Source organism: Acipenser ruthenus, chromosome 9, assembly GCF_902713425.1.
Source record: "Acipenser ruthenus chromosome 9, fAciRut3.2 maternal haplotype, whole genome shotgun sequence".
NCBI classification, from domain to species: Eukaryota; Metazoa; Chordata; class Actinopteri; order Acipenseriformes; family Acipenseridae; genus Acipenser; species Acipenser ruthenus.
Genome location: NC_081197.1, coordinates 36,272,284 through 36,296,602, shown reverse-complemented (window position 1 = coordinate 36,296,602; position 24,319 = coordinate 36,272,284).

The window sequence follows — 24,319 nt, the reverse complement described above, 5'->3', positions numbered from 1 at the left end:
TCTCCACGCATAGGAACACCTCCTAAGAGAACACTTTACCTAAGGGAACACCCTTGTGATGAAATGGATTTTTCCCCGTTGTAAATGCTCTGCCTAAAGGAACAGGAACTTTGCTTAAAAGAACATCTTTTTGGCAATGCTAGTGATTCATTCACAACTGATACAGTGCTGTTTTGTAACCTGATAACTCATCATCGTCAAACTTAAATTCAAATGGTTTAAAGCAGATCTGGTGTGCAATGGTCTTATAAAGATTATTTAATTTTACTCAGACTTTTATGTTTTCTTTTGAGGTACAAAACTAAAGATGTAAACATTTCAACTGGTGCTTCCTGGTACCTGATCTCTTGTATGGCTTGTATGGCTCTGGACTCTTGACCGGAGGGTTGTGGGTTCAATCCCCAGTGGGGGACACTGCTGCTGTACCCCTGAGCAAGGTACTTTACCTAGATTGCTCCAGTAAAAACCCAACTGTATAAATGGGTAATTGTATGTAAAAATAATGTGATATCTGTATAATGTGAAATAATGTATAATGTGATATCTTGTAACAATTGTAAGTCGCCCTGGATAAGGGCGTCTGCTAAGAAATAAATAATAATAATAATAATAATAATAATAATAATAATAATACTGAGACGATTCCATATGGAGAATCATTGGGTAGAGGTTCATTGATTGATTAAATTAGGATTTAAAAAAAAAAGTTTAAATTCAAATTGGTTATTCAATCTTTTCAAATGTGACTTGTCATAACGAGAGTGTCTTGAGGCACACTGATTGGTTTATTAAATCTTGCTGTGTTAATTTAGTTTAACAGTTTATTAACGTTAGTTTGTCTGTTACTTTATTATTATAGTTTATTAACATACACTTGCCTATTGCTTTTCTCTTACTTAGTCTATTCATTTAATATGTTGATGCAAGTAATACATATTTATTTATGTATTGATTCATATTGTGTCTGGTGGTCAACTTAAAGAACACTTCAGCTAAGAGAACACTTCGCTTGCTTCCCGAGAGGTGTTCTCTTAGCCGGAGATGACTGTACATGTTTTTTTCAGTTTCTTAACTTATAATTGTATCACTTATAAAACATTATTCTGTGCCTGCTGTGTTTCTGTAATCATGTTGATCGCAATTTTATCTTGTTTCCTTTGTGTGACAGACCACAACACAACAACTCTCAACATGATTAGCGATAGACAGCAGGCACAGAATATGCATTTTAAAGCCTTTTGCAATAACAACTCTGTGATGGGGTGTATAGAAAGTACAAAGATAATATAAATGGCTTTTCACAACCAATACACTTAATATTTGTATATGTAGTGTTTAATTCTGTCTGGCAGAAATAGGTTTAAGAATAGATTTTCCTCAGTCCTCTCTCCTGTAGCTTGGGGTCTTAATTGGCAAGCGAGTTGCTAATTAACACGCAAGGAAGGAGCCAGTTGCACAGAGTTGCTGCAATATCTGTTCTAAAACAATGGTAAAACAAATTAAGTGTATGAATTGCCAATCAGCCCTAAAAAAGTGAGTGTCTGCTTACTTAAATTACAGTGCTTGAACCTGAAACCTTCTGTGTCTCAGCTCTGTTAAAGCACACCCCTGACCTTCAACAAACCCATTACAGCAGCAATGTATGTAAACATACCTTCCTAAACATCCCTAATGATGCTGGATTACTACTCTTAAGGCTGCTACCCACCAGACACGATGTGACAAGCGAAACTGTGCAGCGATGTGACAAAATGAATAGAAGCTATACTTTCACACCACAGGCGACGCAGGAGTGACACCTGGGCTCCCTCTCTGGGGCTCTGGCAGTGAGGGGCTCTCTCTCTCTGGGGCTCTGACGGCACAAGGTACTCTCTCTCTGGTAGCGTAGGACAGTCTCATCCAGGTGGCGGCAGATACTCTTTTGCTGACATTGCTGTACAGTCTATCACTGGCGGCAGCACGGCGTGCTCTCACTGGCAGTGTGGGGCACTTTCTCTTGGGCGGTGCGGGACACTCTGTGCCGGGTGGTGCAGGACACTGTCTCTCAGAGGGCAGTTGTGGAGCGGGGTTCTCTTTCTCAAGCGGTAGTGCGGGGCACTCTGGCGATGCAAGGCTCTCTCTCTGGGGCTCTGGCGCTGGCAGCATAGGACACTACCTCCTTGGCGGCACGGGGTACTCTCTCTCTCTGGTGGCACGGGACTCTCTGCCAGCGGTTGCACTCTCTCTGGCAGCGACTCAGCAACCTGGATGACCTCATCCCACTCCCTCTCTGTACACCACAGCATTTCCTGGCGCCACACCCCCAGCTGTGCTCTCTCCCACTCCCCGGTGCGGGGCTCCCTGATTCGGAGGGTGGAAGGAAGACAAATAGGAAAGAAAGAGCTGCTAAATTTAAAGGCTTATCTCCCTGCCTGCGCTTTTGGTCTCCATTTTGTCATGTATGTGTTTTTAAACTACTATTTTAAAAGGCATTGGGGTTTCACAGGAGTGCTGGAGACGGGCTGCATTGGTTTTATTGCTGTTTTTTTAGGTTTGTTTTCATGAGCCCTGTGTCTGTGCAGGTATTGAGCTGCACTGCCCTTTAGTTTTAAATTGCAATTCTGTGTTTAGTTATTGTTTTAATTAACGGGCAGTGCAAACTGCTTGCTGTGACTGTGCATTCTAGATCTACCCTGTTTGTTAAGTATAGTTTTCCACCTGTATTTAATAAAACAATGTTCATTGCCCGACATAGTAGTGTTGTCTAGTTTATATTTTCCTTCTGGTATACTGTCTGGAACTACCTTTCCTCTCAATCATTGGCAGTTCTCGGTGCTTCACTGTAACTTGGCGCAAGGAACTACTCAATCATGACACCTCATATTGCAATGCTTTCACAGTAAAATCCAGTCCATATTGCAATGTTGTATTAACAGTAAAATCCAGTCCAAACTCACAGCCTGCCAGACGTGTAAATTAAGTCTTCGATGTTCATAGTGATGAGAAAAATTAATAATGTTGAGTGCAAGTTGGCTTCTGATTTTCAGAGCAGGTGTTACCTTAGGCAGTGCTTCTCCACAGACTAGGCTGTGTACTTGTTTTGCTATCTCTTTCCCCACTGGCCAAGTTCTTCATGTGTTAGTGTTTACAGCCATTTTCACTCAGGAAGCCACATGGAGAAGGTCAGGAAATATCAAGTTGCTGGGTCTTTCCAGTCTGGACTGCAATACACAGAAGCAGCAAGGAACCCTCAATCGTTGACACCTGAAAGGTGGTTAATCAGCAACATATGTGTTTACTTATTCCAATATGTCATTTTAATTTGCATTATCTCCGTGTATGTATCTTTTAGAGAGAATAGTAATGGCAAAACAGTTTATTTTTGCGGTTTAGCTTCTGAATGGACAGCTAAATTGCTGTGGCTAAAATAACTGACAAAACACAAATATAACACAAAATTAAAAAAAAAAAAAAAACTTAAAAAAATAAAATACAAACATTATGACCTAAACTAAACCAATTCAGAATGTTGTGCCTATTGTCTTTGCAGCTTTTTTTTTTTTTTTTAACCATTTAGCTTTTCCTCTAAATTCAGAGACATAATTTGGAGCTCAATGAGGCATGTATGGCTCAAAAGCCATCAGTTGGACATCCCTGAGATAAAAAACATTATCAGAATTACAGCTTATCTAAGGTCACATTTGCATAATGAGGATATCCTTTTTTGTCACTCCTTTATTGAATTTGTGATTTGTGGATTTAATTGAACAGCTAAGATCTATAGCTTCACTAAATAATGAATTAAAGCCTGAAAAATGCAGCCGCATGATTGGGGAAACTAATTTAAGTAGCATACACACAAACATATGCACAGTTGTTGTTATTGTCATTGTCAACCTATGCGGCAAACATATGCTAATCATTTCTAATCTTGTCTCAAGTAAAGGCCAGTTTCCCAACGACTTGTAACTTTAACATAATGTTAGGAATTACTTATTTCATTGTATACAGTATTTAAACTTTAACAGTGCTCTCACACTTCAGTCATAAAGTGTTCTGTTGTATAATGTTATCCTTCAGACAATTGTTTACTTTAAACCACATGCTTAGACTGCCTAAACAGTCCTGACACTCTGAACTGCCTATAATTCAACTGCTAATGCATGCAAACACAATGTACTGTTCTGTACTGACTAGATTCCATTGTTAAACTTGTGGCAGGGGTTAATCTTAAAATGAGTACATATTATATACTGTATGAGTATTATAGAGATTATGAAGCTCTGAAGGCAAGGTAGGAGCCTTAAATGATCTGAGTAAAGTAAGAAAAGGAAAGTACATTACTTGAGGCTTAGTATATCCGAAAGAGGTTTCAGCTATTTAAAGGACTGAAGTACTACAGTAAAAAATAGTATTGGGATTATTTGAAAATCTATCCACTGGCTAAGAAACCCCATTGTTATATCATAATCCATAAATGAATGTGAAATAATGTATTTAAGAAAAGTTTGAGGCAGCTTCCAGTGTGCATTGTGATTTAATTAAATGAACATGAGACATACACTGTGGCAGAGATGGGGTTAAATCTGTTTGGAGAAGGAAAGCCAGTGAAGGCGCAGCTCAGCCTGGCTCGTGTAAGTTTTGTGTTTAACTCTTTATTTTAACCCTTGTGTCGTATTTGTGGGATTAATAAACTTGCACTTTAGTGCTTAAACTGCAGCTTTCCAGCTTCTGAGTCTGCTTCCTGCTGGTAACAGCTTGGGCCGTGATGCTATCCTGTCACATACACAAATATAAAAAAGTGAACAAACCACAATGACTTTGCTCAAAAAGGACAGGAAACACTTTAAATTAAAATAACAACACATATGTGCACACTAGTTCACTGTAATGTACAGTATTATAGATGGCAGAGAGTTAGGACAGGCTGTCCAATGTATTTTGTTGCCCAGCAACATTTTCATCCTTCATCCTAGAGAGTATGCAAGGCTGCCAAGTTGACTTGAATGGAATGCGGAAGGTAAAGACAGATTTAGAGAAAAGTGACTCAGTATTAATACTTTGGCCTGAATTTAACCAAAGTGTATGGTGCTGCCATAGCTACTTAATAGATTAGATGTATTTAATCCAGTGCAGTGAAACATGCCTCACTAAATTATTGTGCAACACAAGCCCTAATAAACATTCAATTGTGCTGTACATTCTGCATATCTTTGACCTTTCAGTCCCATAGCTGTTTTACTGCAGATGTAATTGGGTCAAAAAACATTACACTTCCATGTTGGGAGGGATATGTAGATAGCTTGTTATATAGATAGCTTGCCAGTGATTAAACTGTCTTTATTACCAGATTCTGTTTTCAAGTAAGTCTTGGTGGGGTTTGATGTCTGTTTAATATTTTCCTTAGTCATGACCTTCAGGCATCCTGTTTTGAGCCCTAATGCTAGTTACCAGGAGCAGATGCTACACAGCAACCTGTGCACCTGACATTATATTGCCTTCTCATCTCGGAAACTTTATCCGCAGGGGGCTGGAACCCTGCTGCCTAAACCTGTCAGGAAAATTCTGAGAAGGCCCGAGTTTTGTAGACCGTGATGAATGCCTTGGGCTGTCATAACATTAGTCTGTAATCTACAATTTCACAGTTAGAAACATACATTCTTTCGCTTAACTCAACAAAATAAAAAAATAACTGTGAAGTAACTTCATAGTTCAAAAGATAATATATCTGGTTTACTCAGTTTAACAGTAGGGATTTAAAAAAATGCTTTGCCTATTATTACCTGATTTACATATTAACTGATTAACACAAATATAATATATCATTATAAGTATTTATAATATGAAAGAAGCTTTCAACTCATGCTGAGTCACTGCAGTTACATTATAATAAAGGTTAACATGTTTATGCTGATTACTGAGCAAATGAAAGTAGTAATTAGAAGTTTAATGACTTCTAATTTTTTTAAATTAAATGTGCAGTTATGTAACACATATTGTGTAATATACTTTATGTTAATACATATATTTTAAGCATTGATACATTTAACGTAGAGTTTGTTGTGGGGTTCTGACTTCTGTTTGCACTGATATTTCTCCAGCTGTTGCATTTCTCAGCCAATCAACAAATGGAGTCATGCCAATTAGCTGAACAGTGCAAACAAAGATTGCCATAGCCATGCAAGGGTAGATACCTGTCGGACAATATTGACACTATCAAATTGTAGATTGTATTTGAGTAGCATTACAGTTCAGCAAATGATTGAATAAAATGAGTCTAATCTAAATATGAATAAGATACATGTACATCAGTTATTTTATTTAACAAGTAAGAGTGACTGCCATTTCCTTGCCTTTTGAGAATTACACAGCATTCCCAAAAGTCATTGTAATACAATACTACGACATACTACTCAGTACATATGGAAAATTGTCAACCACACTAAACGTCTGCTTGACAACATTTTAACTTGCTGAAATGGAAGCACAAATGTTGTACTCCTGAAGTAAAAATTAACTAGTACAGTATTATCTATGAGTAAATAAACACATTCTCGCTACTTACAGTTACCCACATTCTCGTTGCAGACAGTGGGACTGTTACAGTTGACACCAATATATACAATACTATCATATGAATATGAATCTGTTGGACTAATCTCTGTATGTATAGGGACCATAGTTATCAGGCTGCAAATTGGAGAAGTTTAAAATTGCTTTACGGACAAGTAATCACTTTTCTGTTTAGTGCTGTTTTGTTCATGATTTTAATTTAAAAATAAAAAACATTTACACAACAATACAGTGAGAAAAGAAACATGGCTTAAAACTTCTACATTTGGGATATTTTTTAATACTGTTTGGCATTGACACAAAACTCTGATGTGAAGCTAACACTGATCTGATTTAGGATCAATTCACAAATAAAAAGAATACTGTAATGCTAATCTACTGCCTTAGGGGACTGCTGTAGCAATGCCAGCCCAGTCTTGATAAAATAATGTTATAAGTTCAAATAGAAAAAAAATAACTGATGTACAGTGCCTTGCATAAGTATTCACCCCCCTTGGACTTTTCCACATTTTGTAGTGTTACAACCTGGAATTAAAATGGATTTAATTGGGATTTTTACCATTTGATTTACACCACATACTTAACACTTTGAAGGTGAAAAATATTTTTTATTGTGACACAAAAGTTAGTATTCACCCCCCTGAGTCAATACTTGGTAGAAGCACCTTTGGCAGCAATTACAGCTGTGAGTCTTTTTGGGTAAGTCTCTACCAGCTTTGCACATCTGGATCCTGTCATTTTTGCCCATTCTTCTTGGCAAAATTGCTCAAGCACTGTCAAGTTGGATGGGGACCGTTGGTGAACAGCAATTTTCAAGTCTTGCCACAGATTCTCAATCGGATTGAGGTCTGGGCTTTGATTGGGCCATTCTAAGACATTCAGGTTCTTGTTTTTAAACCACTCCAGTGTAGCTTTGGCTGTGTTTAGGGTCATTGTCCTGCTGGAAGGTAAACCTCCACCCCAGTCCCAGGTCTCTTGCAGACTGAAACAGGTTTTCCTCTAGAATTTCCCTGTATTTGGCTCCATCCATCTTGCCCTCAATCCTGACCAGCTTCCCAGTCCCTGCCGATGAAAAGCATCCCCATAACATGATGCTGCCACCACCATGCTTCACCGTGGGGATGGTGTTCTCAGGGTGATGAGCAGTGTTGGCTTTGCGCCACACATAGCATTTTGCGCTAAGGCCAAAAAGTTAAATTTTGGTCTCATCAGACCAGAGAACCTTTTTCCACATGTTTGCTGTGTCTTCCACATGCCTTTTGGCAAAATCCAATGGCTTTCTTCTCACCACTCTTCCATAAAGCCCAACTTTGTGGAGCGTACGGGTTATAGTTGTCCCATGGACGGTTTCTCCCATCTCAGCTGTGGATCTCTCCAGCTCCTTCAGAGTTACCATTGGCCTCTTGGTTGCTTCTCTGACTAATGCCCTCCTTACCTGGTCACTGAGTTTTGGTGGACGGCCTTCTCTAGGCAGAGTCACGGTTGTGCCATATTCTTTCCATTTTTTAATAAACGATTTAACGGTGCTCCGGGGGATGTTCAAAGTTTGGGATATTTTTTTATAACCCAACCCTGATTGGTGCTTCTCCAGAACTTTATCCCGGACTTGTTTTGATAGCTCCTTGGTCTTCATCATGCTGTTTGTTTAGATATGCTCTCTAACAAACTCTGGGGCCTTCCAGAAACAGGTGCATTTAATCTGAGATCATGTGACACTTTAATTGCATACAGGTGGACTCCATTCAACTAATTATGTGACTTCTGAAGGCAATTGGTTGCACCAGAGCTTATTTAGGGGTGTCACAGCAAAGGGGGTGAATACTTATGCAATCAAGACTTTTCAGTTTTTTATTTGTAAATAATTTTGAAAAATATGTAGATTTTTTTCACCACTTCGACATTATGGACTATTTTGTGTAGATCAGTGACGAAAAATCCTAATTAAATCCATTTTAATTCCAGGTCGTAACACTACAAAATGTGGAGAAGTCCAAGGGGGGTGAATTCTTATGCAAGGCACTGTATGTTCTAATTGAGATACAGTGATCTTGGATTTTTCTGTAATAAGAAATGTTGGAGGCAGAGAAAAGATAAAATATTTCCAGGGATATGTTTATCAAGTTCTAGGAAACCTGAATATTCCCATTACCTGGGTAACTTGCCCTTTTGAAACACCTGGGTAACTTGCACTCACCCTGATAAACCTGCCTATTTCCCAAGCATAGGTGATGTTTCCCTTTACCTGGATTACCTGGATAATGTACATTTTCCTTTTGGATGCCAGATCTTTTAAGGACAAAACTGTTTGAATCTGCAAGATTTTGCATATGGTTCAAATAATTGAGTGCCTGCAGCTATAGTATTTCAAGATGATAGATTGAATATTTAGCCAAGCGTGTGAAAATTACATTTGATCTTAATTATGCATTTTCAGCGGTACATAATGGCAAGCTTTGCTTATACCCCAAGCACTTTCATTACTTATACCGATAGTTAGACCACTTTTAATTGTTGTTATTTTTAGTGTAACTTTTCCCTGCCAAAATAATGCAGGAAACATCAGAAAATGGAGATACATTTGTTACAGTCTTGAACAAAGAAGACTACGCGGCGATCTGATTCAAACATTCAAAATCCTAAAAGGTATAGACAATGTCGGCCCAGGGGACTTCTTTGACCTGAAAAAAAAAAAACAAGGACCAGGGGTCACAAATGGAGATCAGATAAAGGGGCATTCAGAACAGAAAATAGGAGGCACTTTTTTACACAGAGAATTGTGAGGGTCTGGAACCAACTCTCCAGTAATGTTGTTGAAGCTGACACCATGGGATCCTTCAAGAAGATCCTTGATGAGATTCTGGGATCAATAAGCTACTAACAACCAAACGAGCAAGATGGGCTGAATGGCCTCCTCTCGTTTGTAAACTTTCTTATGTTCTTATGTTCTTGTGTTCTTATGTACTTTGTTTTAACCACTACCCATTTGACACGGTGGTGAGCACTGAGCCTGATGCTTATCCAATACGGGTGACCCTACATATGGCTTTAATAAGAAACATGGAAAACCAGCAAACTCATCCAAGGCAGGTAATGGTCGAAACTCAGTAAAGTGTCCTGAAGGTTAAAGCCTACTCCACTTCACAAAAACACCATCACAACTGGCACTAATGGTCACCTTTGAAGTCTGTAAGTGAAGCCAAGGATTAGATGGACATGGTGACTGAACTACCCCCTGACCTGCTAAAAAAGGCAGTCACCCTTGTGTTTCTAGATGTGTTTGTAGCTGACACATTTCAGCAAGCTTTGCTATGCACTGGGACAGCCTGCTGAGGGAAGTTCTACATTAGGCATGCAAATTGTAGCTCTGTGCAATCTCTCAGACCTGCGTGGGGCGAAATATTCATCCATTAATTAGATAATTAATGCTGCCATCATCCTACTAGAAAAATAAATAATGACACAGACCAAAGTTCCAGCTCTTTTTAGAAAATACAGCATAATTATCTAATTTAGGGACAGGGTATCTACATCATCATTATTCCCTGTCAACAACTTTGTCATTTTGATGTTTTATATTATGTTTGATGGGGCTAAGCGGAATGTGTATCACTGCAATTAAGTGCAGTTACCAATTGAAAGTTATATGCTTTAATAAGGTTTTCAGATAATTTACATCACGACATGGATAGAATATTTTAGGAAAATGAAGTCAAGGGAATTGTGAGATTATGATTACTATGAGACTGAAGAACAACTTAAAGAAATGGTTAATGTCATGTTTGCTGAAGTAAAGGTCGAACACTATTATTGATTACCACAGTATTACAATATAAACTGGTAAAAACATACCAAAGTGTATTCAAGCATGTGGTGGATTGTCCCGCCCATATATATATATTTATTATTATTTGTATTTTTGTTTGTGGCGCAGTTCAAAGCACAGCGTATTTGTTGTTGTTTTTTATAATTTAAAAACCTTGTGAGGATGCGTGGCAGATCAGCTACTGATTTTTTAACTAGCTGACAATCACACATCCTTACTAAACTCGTGCAGACTGTGGCTGAGGGGTATAATTAACAGCTAGTTAACCCCTCGGCCAGAATATGAGAACCTGCAGCTGTCCGTGCTCGGGGAGAGAGCGTACAGCGGAGAGTACGGGGAGCGGAGAGAGCGAGGAGCGAGGAGCGAGAAACTACATTTAAAAACAACCTCTAAGTATCGTGCTGGTGCTAAAACCAGCATGCTTATTTGTTTGTTTATTTGTTTGGCCAACGTGCCCTTTTGTTTTGTTGTTTGTTTAAATCTTTTGTTTTGTTTTATTATTTAATAAATACGCTGAGAGCAGTAGCGTTCAGCTTCACCCGCCCATCCATTGTTTTGTTTCTGGTACTTCCTGGTCCGTGACGTCACCACACACGCCACTCAACAGCTGCTCAACCACAAAGCAGTATAAGCATAGTAAAGCATCGAAATGTATGGTACATGCAGAACAACTGTAAAACATGTGAGGTAAACCATGTCGCCTATACACAAAACAAAGAAATATAATAATACTAACAATGAAAAAATGGTCAGTGTCTCAGTTTGCATAGAATAAGATAAGATGTGCAGTTTGTACCCTTACATGTACTGCATATCATGTCTTCCAATATAAGTAAACAATACATTATTGACATGAGGATGATTTCTAGCACAGATTAGAAAAGAGGGCAGAAGGACGGCTACAGCTGGATAAACACACCTATCCCCTACAGACAGGGTGAGACACATAACTCAGAAAAGATGAAGCTGGAGGGGAAGCCTCACATGAGTTATGAAGGGTTAGCTGGGTTTGATTCCTGTCACCTCCACTTAGATATTAAAGGAACTAAAAAGCCATTCTTGTTTACTTACTGTTGGACCCAGTACAGTAGGTACATACCCCACTGGGAAATAACAGAATAAATATTATAAACAAACAGAACCATTTGACTTTCAGCTTGTATTTTGACTCCTGATGATGGAAACCTTGTTCCTAGTCTATAACACACATGTCCGAGTTTTCATTCTATGACAGAGCCACCAATAGAAGAAGTAACGTTCAATGTGGGCAAGGATATCCCAGCCCACTATATTAGAAAAAGCTTTTCAGTTTCACTTTCACTTTTTTCTAATTAATTAATTATCCCTCATTGGGGGATATAGTGGAGACAGGTGATCTGCTTTTTCAGTTGACAGGCAACTTGCAAGGACCTTCTTTAGCACAATGTATGTAATTTGTCGTTATCTTGTTATAGCTGGTGGCTGCTTGTCAGTCTGTCCAAAATGTATTCTCTATGTCATTTTTAAGATTTGCATATAGCTAGAGAACGTTAGGTTACTTACTGTAACCCTGGTTCCCTGAAAGAGAAGATGCCCACCAAAACATTACTTATGGGATATGCCTGCCTAGTGGTAGGTATTTACTGAGCTCTTTATATCAGAGCTGCCGATATGCCCCTTCCTGGGGTGACGTCCTTGGTCCCGCCTACCGAGGGATTAAACCCGTCATCCCATTTTGCATCGAACCCATGAGGGCGACCGATGCGACCTCGCAGGTTGGTGGTCATCTTCTCTTTCAGGGAACCAGGGTTACGGTAAGTAACCTAACGTTCCCTTTCAATTCAAAGATGACCACCAAAACATTACATATGGGAAAGTATACCAGAGCCATCACAAAGGAGAAGGAATGGCAGCATATGAGGGACACATCAGAACTGCATAACCCTGCATAAAGGTTAGCAATGCGAGCGTGCAACCTTAAGGACCCTCGTGCCTAATGAAGACAATGAAGGATCTATCACGTTAAGGCGATAGAACCTGGAGAAAGTATGCGGTGTAGCCCAGCTAACCGCATTACAAATATTGGACAACGAGGCCCCTCTGAAGAGGGCCCAATATGTAGCCAACCCTCTGGTAGAATGTGCGGCTACCCTCCTGGGGGGGGGGGGGGCAAGCCGGCACTATCATACGCAGTCGAGACAATCCAGTGCAACAGTCGCTGCTTCGAGACAGGCTGTCCTAGGGTTCGTATCCCGTGACAGACAAAGAGCTGGTCAGAATGACGCAGGCCTCTTATCCTATCCACGTAGCACCTCACACCCGCACCGGGCAGAGGAAGTTCAGAAATAGCCGTTAAATACACCTTCAATGTAGAAGGTGACCTATCAGCATCGAGCAGTTCTTGCAGAAACTGCAAGATAAATGGCATAGGGCAAGAGACTAGGTCATGACCCTTAGTCGGACACCACTTCTGAAAATATATCCACTTGTAGGTGTATAACGGCCTAGTGGAGTCTGCCCTAGCATTTTACAACATGCCCACAACCGCGTCCGATAGCCCTAGGACTGACAAGCGGTCCCGTTCAGGGACCAGACTCATAATTGCAACCTGCCCGGTTCCAAATGCCAGAGTGCCTCTCGCCTGACTGAGGAGATCCAGGTGAAGCGGGATCTGCCAAGGTTGGCCTTGTAAGAGCTGGCACAGGGTTGAAAATCAGATTTTCCTGGGCCAAATGGGGGCCACTAGGAGAACTGTCACCTTCTCTAACCGGACCTTTTCTAGAAAGGCCAGGAGCAACAGTATCAGCGGGAACGCGTAAAGGAGCATTCTGGGCCACATGGGTTAGGGCGTTGACGCCGAGTGGACCGCCTAAGCGGTGGAGGGAGTACCACAGGGGGCAGTGTGTGGTCTTTGCTGAGGCGAAGAGATCGACCTGCACCTTCCCGAATCATTTCCAAAAGTGCTTCACCACCTGAGGATGGAGCCGCCACTCTGACGGATGCGCACCCTCCCTCGAAAGGAGGTCCGCTGCCCAGTTTACCACTCCAGGAAGATGTGTCGCCCATAGGGACAGCAGGTTCCTGAGCCCACGTCAAAAGCCAGAAGGCAATGCAATGCAACCCCGGGGACCGTAGGCCACCCAGGTGGTTGACATATGCCACCGCTGCTGTGTTGTCCTTCCGGACCAACATGTGTTCCTTGCAGCACCGGGAGGAAGTGCTGGAGGGCAGGTAAAACAACTTGCAGCTCCAGCATGTTTATGTGCAGGGACGTCCAACGGTCTGACCAGGTGCCGCGGAATCCTCTGCCTTCTCAGACTGCCCCCCAACCCAAGTTGGAGGCGTCCATCAAACTAGTCCCATCCACACACCTTCGTGCAGTTGACAGGTCATCGTCATCCTCCACCAGCGCAGGGCTGCCGAGCACAAGTGAGATACTGTCAGCCGACGGTGTCTGTCGTGCTTCGGATGCAAGTGAAATGCATTGAGCCACACTTGAAACGGGCGCATGTGGAGTAAACCCAGCTCGGGGGCCTGGGGTCTCCTACTCGCTGTCGCCTGGGGTTCTTCATCACGTGGAGGTCGTTTGTTGCTGACCTCCAGGAATGTGCTAGGGCTGGGGAAGCCAGCCCGGAAGCCATTAATGGCTCTGCTGCCAGCCGGGAAGAGCCGCCAGCTGTGAAGAAGGGGGGGAAGGTCAGGGGACCACCTTCCCCAGCAGCACTTTCGCTGATGGAAATTCTGTGGCCGGGGCCTAGGACGAAAGAGCCATCGGCTACGTAGAAGGGGGGGTGAGGTCAGGAGACCACCTCCACCAGCAGAAGTTAGGCTTCTGGGATTGCCTTGGCTGGAGAGGAGCCAGCCAGTGTACGGTCAGCCTGGCCGTTATTAGTGTTGGGTTTGGAGGAGGACCTCCCACCATTGCCGCCACCCACAGACCAATTGATGCCCTTGTTCCTTGGCAGGAACATTTACCTGGATTTTGGGACTAAGGGGGGAGGTGGCCGCTAGGGACAGGTGTGCTGTGCAAAAGGGGGAGGGGGGATATGTGGCAGGGTGGAGGAAAAGCCCTGCACATAAATAGAAGGGGACAGGGCAAAGCCATGCATGTAAAAAATATATTGTTTGGTATTTATTGGTGATGGGAAAATGTATTGTTTATTTTAAAACGGGTGTATGTATTGTATTTTGGTAAAAATTAGTGTTCTGTTATGGTTAGTAGTGATTTAAATGTATTTTGTGTTTAGTTAAAATACAATGTTTTTGTTTGTTATTGTGTGGCAGCATTGATGGGGTAACAAGCCCAATCATACAAAAACTCGTGCAGAATGTGACCATCTCCAGACTGATTAATTGAGTGTTGATCCGGAGGTGGTCACAGGTAAAAAAGCCTACAGCTTGTGTTGTTCTGTGTGGGTTGTTTGGAGAAGGAATGTGTGTGAGAGAGAGAGACGGGAGAAGGAAAGCAAAGCTAAACAAAACGAAATCGAAAGCAAAAACAAAACTGCTACAAGAGCTGGAAGCTCCAGACCGTATTTGTTTGTTTGGATTTTGTGTGCAAGACCTGTTGTTGATTACCTTTTTATTTTTGCTTTGTGAGCAGTGTTTTTGTGTTTAAATATGTGATTTTTGTTTCAATAAAAACAGAGCAAGAATACTGCCTGTGTTTTCAGTTCCTGTTTCTGGCCTGACGTCACCACACTCAGCCGTCCTGTCACACTTGCTAAGGACCTTCTTTAGCTCAAATTGTTTCGTGCATCATAATCTGGGGATAATATGGAGGATATGTGTTTGTGGTCCACTGTCTATAAGTCAAGCCTACATTTTGAAATATATCTGGAGACTTGCTTATCCAATTGTAATAAAACTTGAAAATGGCGTTCTTTATCTATGAGGAGCATCTTTTAGTTGTTAATCATCAGAATCTGGAGCCACTCCGTTAGTCGGCCTGTATGCCAAACTTACATTTTTAAATGTGCATACAGTGGTATTGGTTGTAGTGATCAACTTTTTCATGTTACTGATGGATTTACAGCCTTGGTAGCAGATGCCACTGACATGCTTGTTTACAACATGTTTATATTAACACTCCCACTGATCTGAAAATGTATACCCGAGGATATTACACCGTGCATGATTTGGTGGTGAATCACAATAATATGTAAATAAAGACATAACTGTTGTTTATTGTATATCAATAGAGTTGCATGCGCAACTTCATTATGTTCGGAGAATTTGAGTTTTGGGCTCGTTAATGTTTAATTAAAATGAGTTTCTCTAACAAGCAGGCAGATTCTGACTCTCCCTTTACTCTAATACTCAGTCTTATTATTAACCATACAATAGACAAGTACTGTAATTGTTCGCATTTTTAACAGACTATTTTTGGTGCATGAAATATGAGACAATTGGCTTGTGTACACAGTCACACTGGTTTTGTTAATCTTCTGAGGGGCTTTCAGGGTGAATTGTACAGTTTCCTTTAAAGCACGATTCACACAGGATTAAAAATCACCACATAAACAGGTGGTTTCGGAATTATTACTGACATTGGTGAAATTTAGTCCTGTGATAACTGTCCATTTATTTTTAAATGTATTGATATGTAAATAAATCCTGTTCACCTGCCGGGCGTATTAACTTCAACCCCTGTCTCTATCTCCTGTCTGTCACTCAGCAGCGAATGCACACACCCACACAGGAGACAGCTACTCTGTCACAAGCATTAATACCCTGTATCTTTCTAAACAAGGGATTTAGGGGAGCTCCCTAATAAAAGCTGAATCTCAAAACAATAATTGTGTGAATATAGTAATTGCTACAGCTGTGTATAATGGTATTTCAAACACGATTCATTTAGTCAACTTTTTACACCGCATTCGGATATGCGACGGATTACTGTATTTATACCTGGTTCATTATTTACATATCATGCACAAAAACGCCTTCTCTGGCCACAACATCACATTTTATTTCGAATTTACCGACTTTACTTGATGAAAACGAATCCACGTCTGGGAGTTTACTAGACGTCCTCCGCTTTTGACCAACTCTGAGGACACCTGGGGTGCGTTCAGCAAGAGGAGCACTCTCTCTGTTGCTCCGTAACATATGTTAGCAGTTATTGAATGGTCTGTTAGGAGCAAGCAGTTTCACAATAGCAGGCAATTCATCGCTGTGTATTAAAACAGTTGCTTTAAGCGAGTTTTGCCATTTTTGTATACTTTTTTTAAATGTAATTACTACTACTGTCGTATGCAGACTAAAAGAATTGAATCTATTCAGTCTTGAACAAAGAAGACTACGCGGCGATCTGATTCAAACATTCAAAATCCTAAAAGGTATAGACAATGTCAACCCGGGGGACTTCTTTGACTTGAAAAAAGAAAAAAGGACCAGGGGTCATAAATGGAGATTAGATAAAGGGGCATTCAGAACAGAAAATAGGAGGCACTTTTTTACACAGAGAATTGTGAGGGTCTGGAACCAACTCTCCAGTAATGTTGTTGAAGCTGACACCCTGGGATCCTTCAAGAAGCTGCTTGATGAGATTCTGGGATCAATAAGCTACTAACAACCAAACGAGCAAGATGGGCTGAATGGTCTCCTCTCGTTTGTAAACTTTCTTATGTTCTTATGTTCTTACTGTATTTTTGTAATGTTAAGTTACTGACACTTTTTTTTGGTTTAGCATCTTGAGGCGTGAGTCTTGTCAAATGATAAATAGTCCATGTTTCCTTTTCTAATATAAATCATCGCTTTACCATAATCAGTTTTAAAAATCCAAAATGACAACAAAAATATTACTTATCACACATGTTGGTCATACAAATCCATATTTGAAAAAATAAACTTGCAGCCACCGCACTGATAATAGAGGTCAGTCATTCTGAACCTCCAGTGAGGCAGCTGTGAGGCATGCGCATTATTCAATAGGAGAAGCCACGTAACGCCCTGGGGTGCTCTGCTCATTGAACGCACTCCTGGTTTTTAGTCCTGTGAATCATGCTTTAGTGTCCCTTTTAATAACATGATATAATAACATAACATGAATACACAATATATTTTAATATTTTGACAGAGCTGCCTTGAAAGATCTCCTTATGAAGGGAAGTGTACTGTAGTCTGATTGGTATACTTACTATATTGTCTTCAGCATAAATGTACACCTGAAAGAACTACAGCATATAAGAGGATTCTCTCTTACTTTCACACTAAGCTATACCCCTGTCTAGCTTACCCGTTGCAGAAGCCCATAGCAGCAACTCCAAAGATGAAAGTGTCAGTTCCATTTTAGGTGGATAATCGAGTCACATTCCAACTTTACTGACTGTAATAAAAATAAGCAACATACCAGTGTGAGATTCAGTTGCACATAAGGTTTAAAATATCCTTTACCAGTCAAGATCATAAGATAGTTGTATGTCTTTGTGAACAGTTTATCAAAAACAGAACTAATTTCATTAAAAGACAACTAATAAATGTTGGGATTTTATAATAGCTGTCACAGAACCTGCAAGATTTATTTGGGCAAAGCTACTACTACAAAAAACAAAGTTATCGATTTCTGTTTAATAGACTGACATTAATAGTACTTTAATTATTATGACTGGTTGCAGTATATGCTGTCCAGCACTTGTTGAAAATGGTTGATTAGATTACTTCCATATGGTTTGCTTTTTCTAACAGCTACTGCAACATAAATATGTATTATTGTTTCTCACTTACAATATAAAACAGCATTTGGATGGTCAAGCCCCAACACACTTTACAAAATGTATGCACAGTAGGGAGCATTAGCCTGTTTGATTGGTCTGGTTAACAGTTTTTTGCTTGTGTTGATAGTCTGCTGCAATATATTTTACTATTCCAGCTTATTTGATGTACTTGGGAACTAATGCTGTTGTATCACTTTCAACCTCATTAATTTAATGTATTCAAGTGTATTCTACTTTTAAAAGGCAGTGAAGTGACTTGCCCAATGTCACAATGTAAGTCAATGGACAATCTAGAAAGTGTGTCGCATTATGGGTACTGTAGTCTCCTTGACATACTTTTTACATTGGTTTCCATAGCAGGCCATCTGTGAAAAGACTACATAGTCCAAGGTCCCAGTTATTGGATCACATTGCAAGACTACAGGTACACTCTCTTTTACTCGTGTTTGCCTGATGGCAGTTCCACAAAGTCACAGAGATTGTAGGATAACTTCCAATTATGTAATAGGTTTTCACAGCAAAGCCTTTACCCACAAGATAAGCACTGTTAATAGATTAGGGCCCAGTCAACAGCAAAAGTAAAAGCATTCCTCTTCACTGGGTTGAAATTAATCATGATGCACTGGAGTCATTCAATGAGAAAGGAGGCTCAGGTTTGATACTTTATACTGGAGACTGCTGGATGATTTAAAATGCTACAGTGCAATTTATTGTCCAGAGATTAAGTACTTATTTTATTTAAGGCAGGCAGATTCTCTACACGAGATGCAAATACTGCTTGATAAAATACATTGGACACCTCAAGGAATGAATCATTTCATTTCTCGAGAAAGAACATTTGCATGCGGCAGAGACAAACAATTCATTAAAGCAGCTGGACATCAATGTTATTTAAATGACCTACTTTGTTAATATTATAAACAGTTCTCAATTGAGATGAAAGGAAAAGGAACAATTTGTTTAATTTCTACAACTTTGTCACGGATGTCTGGGTGGGTGATGTCACAGACCAGAAAGAGACAGACCAGTACTACTGGTTGAAGCACTGATGTGCATATTTACTGCAAAATAAAAGGTTTTAACACAAAACAAACACTAAATAAAACAAAGGCACGATGGCCAAAACAAATAGACAAAACACAGCGATCAACACAGAAACAAGTAACATGCTAGTTTAAAGCCAGCACGAGTAGCAATTGTTATTGATATTTTTCACTTACGTTCCTCCTCTGAACAAAACTCCAACCCAGCTGTGCCTGAGCTCAATAGCTTGTCAATCATTCAATCAGGCTCAGGCACATTCTACATGTGAATTGAGTTGGCAGGGTAGACAATTAACCCTTCCCTGATGACCTAAAACAGCAGTACAAAAATACATATATTGAAACCATAATAATAATACAGCGCACATACAACACAACACAAAATACGAACAGGGATGGGGTGTACCCTGTCACAAACTTATTGCAAATATTGATGTACCATTTATTATAGTGGAGGTGGTCAGGTGTACACTACATCTGTCACACTTTAGACCACTTATCCAATTGTCATGACACTTGGTACAAGTATATCCAATTAATTGTCAAAATGTGATTAAACATGTTCATTGCTAATTTGATTTTATTCTATTTTGTACATACTGTTTACAGTATATACATCATGGGCATCAGCTTTTTCATCACACTGATTCCTCTCATTTTGAATTTACAGCTGCGGCAGGGATGTATGTTTCTGTACTTGCTGAACACGTCGCCAGCCACTGGTTTGGACAAGTGGAATATATTGATGCTTCTTCTGTTTTCTCACACCATAACATAACCTCCTCACTAGAGGGACAGACAGACAAACCAGTATATGTTGATTTTGTAACTTGTTAACACTTTGTTCTATTTCTCTCCAGCAAGCTGACTCCACTTCTCCTTGTCTAGCTGGTACACCAGAATGCAACTATTAACCACCCCGTAACATATGAAATACCACAATTATATCACAAGGGGATAGGTTAGTGGTTACAATCTGGTGTACCAGCTCAATACAGTGAGAGAAGACATGCTTGAGAGCCCTTCTGAGACAAACTTCGGAACAAGAGAAAATCACCAGGATGCGATGACTGAAACAGAACATGATGTGCAAAGTGATTCTAAACAATAACAAGAATACATTAATTAAGTTCAATTAGGCTTTAAACCTGTGCCAAGTTGCTCTTTAAGGTACTACAACAGGTAGTAGGATGTATTCCCTGCAACCTCTAGTTGTGTTCTTGCTAGTGATCAGAGCACAGAGCTCAGTGTGCATTGAGGCCTCAACAATAATGAACATTAGAAAATAAACAGGGACATGAGTAAGCATAAAGGAGTTCCATACTGTTATACACACTTTGAATTGGTAGTGTTACAGTAGCTATGTCAGTTTCTGCAAAACAATTATTTCAGCCTGTGATGCATAAATCAAACAGGAATCATCCGACCTCACTATGAAATAAAGAAATGCAAATTCTGTGCAGTGGTTTCCACCAGTAAGAAAATACCTGCCAGTCTGCACCATCTGCTGGAGCTGACATGCAACAGAACTCCAATAGAGCTCTAAACCCCTAACTGGGTCTATGCAAAGTTTCAGGTAGGAATCTTTAAATACACCCTCAAAAATGAGAATATATTATCTGGAAAATCCTTGCAACTATCACCAAAAGTCAAAAAGACACTGAACAAAGGAGGTAACTCCCACATTGAGGTCAACCTTTTATCAGTGGTAGTTACCTATAGGCGACTTACAGGTGTTACAAGGCAATACAAAATTACAGCGTAAAAACAATATTTAAATACAGTATAGTTTACAGTAAGTGCAAATACTATGGTGACTCCTATATGCATCTATAGGTCACATTTTTTTTTACATAGAAATTGTGTAAAAAAAAAAATCAAATTGTAATGATACTTGCAAAGAAAATTCTTTAGCACAGGGTATTGTCTCAGAATCTGGGGTATACAGGGACACCTGTTTCACTAAGTCACACTTGTATATTTTATATGTGCGTACAGTGGATGTAGGTCAGTATCATTTATATTTTCATGACACTGATCCAAGTAGTTGTAATTTAGAATTTGTTTACATACTAGTGAACTTGACCCTTTTTGCAGATCTGATCCCTGTTTTTGTGTGTAGTTTTTTGGTCTGCTGTAAAACGACTGTTAGATGCTTTACCTATTCTCTACTTGTTAATACAACATTAGCTATAGACATGTTTGTAAAGGCAAGAAAGCACTGGCAGTTGCAAGTTACAATTACACATTTTATTTGTTATTGTATGTTTGTGTCAGCAGGCAACAAATAGTTGGAGTTGAGGACACACATTTTTTTTAAAATATTTTTTCCAGATATATGGAGAAATCTGTAAAGTGTTATGTATGTACAGCTGCTACATCTCCTTTGCAGGAATAATACAAGAAAGTTAGTTATGTCAAGTTATGTCATGTGTTCAAGTTAAGGAGTGCAAGTCTCTCCTCCCTTACCAAGCCATTTAAAACACCATACAGAGCACGGGTGAAAGTGAGTATATACAGTACATCAGTGTCCATGTTAGATACACTATGTTGAGATGATCTTCTAATTCACAACCTGGGTCCTCTTTCACGCCCCAATATACTAATCCCTAGAAGACAATCAAAAAGTATAGACATGACAAAATCAAAGTAGTTATTTAAACAAATGAAAGCCTTTATTCACCCGATTTAATTAAGTTTACAAAAGTTCCCGAACATGTAAATATTGGAATGGACATGCTACATGAACAGTGAAACAGAGCTCAGACCTACCATCTGCTCACTGCAGTGGAGTGCAATAATACGCAATCTATTCATTTGTCATTGTTGACAACAAGGACGGCACCTGATTATTATTTCCTTTTTCATAATTTCATTGAATTATGTCCCTTAAGCCCTTTTAGTACACAAACAATAGAATGATTAATTCATAAGTGTACAGTAAGCTTCCTGTCTGGAGAATTACTGTAAAAGAAGGTCTGTACTAAATAGATAGAATAGCTTTTCATTCTTACAGTAGTGGGGTTAAGGGTGGAGGGCTGGCCCACCGTTCCACATTTCTCAATTGGTCAAGTGTACCATAAGAAATTAAGCTAACCCAGCACCCACAGCTGATAAAATAAATTCTACTTTTTTTTTTTTTTTTGAAGACATTGACATGTCAATTCAAAAAGATGTTTTCTATACATCCCAGGTGCACTAACAGCAACATTTTGTTTGTTCATTTTGTAACACACATTTAACAGTGGTGTCTGAGAATCTGCTTGTAAGTCAAATAAATAAATAAATAAATAAATAAATAAATAAAGCAAAAAAAAAAGTCAACTTCATACTTATAGGTGCCCTTCTAGTGCCAAGTCATCAATCAACTTTTAATTCGTCATTACTTCAACTGGCAAGCATGACAAAAGCTGTTTAAATATATGCTTTTTAATTGATTGCATCTTAAACCTAACTTCCAACAGTGTGAACAGAGTTCAAAAGCAGCAATGGATCAGTGGAGATTATAAAAATGGCATTTTATGTTGACACTGTAGAAAAGAGGGTAGGAGGGTCTTAACGGTTGGGGGAGGGAGTAATAATGCAATATTCAAACACATTGAATAAACACTATTGCTGTTTAAGAGTAATAGTCTAGAAAAACAAAATCAACAGGGTAAGTGCACTGCAGTTCTTTGTTTTTGCCAGTGTACAACAATGCTATCAGATTTTGGCATTGAAGAAACAAATTGAATGGATATCATTAATAACATTATCATTAATATTACGGTATTCACAAGAACTTACATGATATTATGATGTCTAATGTATTGGCCTAGTGCAAAGTGGAAAGGCCTTGAGTGACATTGAAAAAGCAGACCAGCATGTGCTACGTGTTGTTAACTGATGCTGGAAAACAGTCATCAATGAGACAGGATGTTTTGTGTTAGGCAGGGGTAGGATAACCTTAAAAATAAAAACCAACAACAATAAAATATGCTGCCAAAATATTAGTGTTAAAACAATAGGGAAGCAGTCTGTGTTTGAGCAGCTCGTTAATATCCAAAGTACTTATATATATATAAATAAAAACAAAAAATGTCTGTAGCTAAACAACAGGAGAAATGTAAAGAAATCACTGCTGTTCCTAAAGGAAGTCAGCCACGTGCTAAACAAACAAACAAACAAACAAAGGGCTTACCTCCTGTAGAAATAGCAGGGAAATAAATGAAACTGCTGGGTGTCCCCTGCAGGTTGTCTGAAAAAAAGCAGCTTTTATCGCAATTCCAGGAAACTTTTGAGGTAAAATTATTGTATTCTTGTACAGCCCATGGCACTGAACATTCATAGGGCACGATTCCATGTATATAAACATTACTAAAAGTGTCTGTAGCTCAAAAGTGGCCTAGTAGCTTTTTCACTCACGAATAGTTGAAGTGTCTATGTGTCACTTTGCAGACAGGCATCAGGGTGAGGCGTGGGGGGGGGGGGGGGGGGGGGGTCTACTTCAATGTTCTGAAACATTCGATACTATATGAAGTTCACAGAGGACATGGCATGATCATACAGACACAAAACTAGAAGTTGAAAGTGTAGAGGGATGTAATACGGGGCTAACTGTAATTATGTGTCCGGATGATTAAAATCATATCTGGGATGTGGGTGGAAGAATGCTACTAACCAAACTAAGTTTGAGAGCCTTTATTCAATTCAGCCAGTAAAACATGGACATTTACATACAATTACCCATTTATACAGTTGGGTTTTTACTGGAGCAATCTAGGTAAAGTACCTTGCTCAAGGGTACAACAGCAGTGTCCCCGACCAGGGATTGAACCCATGACCCTCCAGTCCACAGCCCTAACCACTACTCCACACTGCTGCCTGCACACATTTGCCATATTGTCATGAACACAAGCTGTCTCTCGTATAATTTTCGTGTCGCTAATACTTTTGACTCGAGTTCCCAGTTTTACGTAATGTAATGGCACTTGACTGTTAAAAACGCTTCTTGTGCCATGCTTGTCCATACATCGGTAGTGATGGACATTGAATTACACTCCTGACTTAAATCCTGTCTAAGCTTTTCCTTTGCACGTTCGTGATCCAGAGTAATGAATTTGGAGATTGTCTTTCAACATGGCATTTCATAGCCCCGAGCAAGTTTCGAAATCAGATTTTTAAACGCAGCTCCCTCTACTATACTAACAGGTCTGATATCTTGT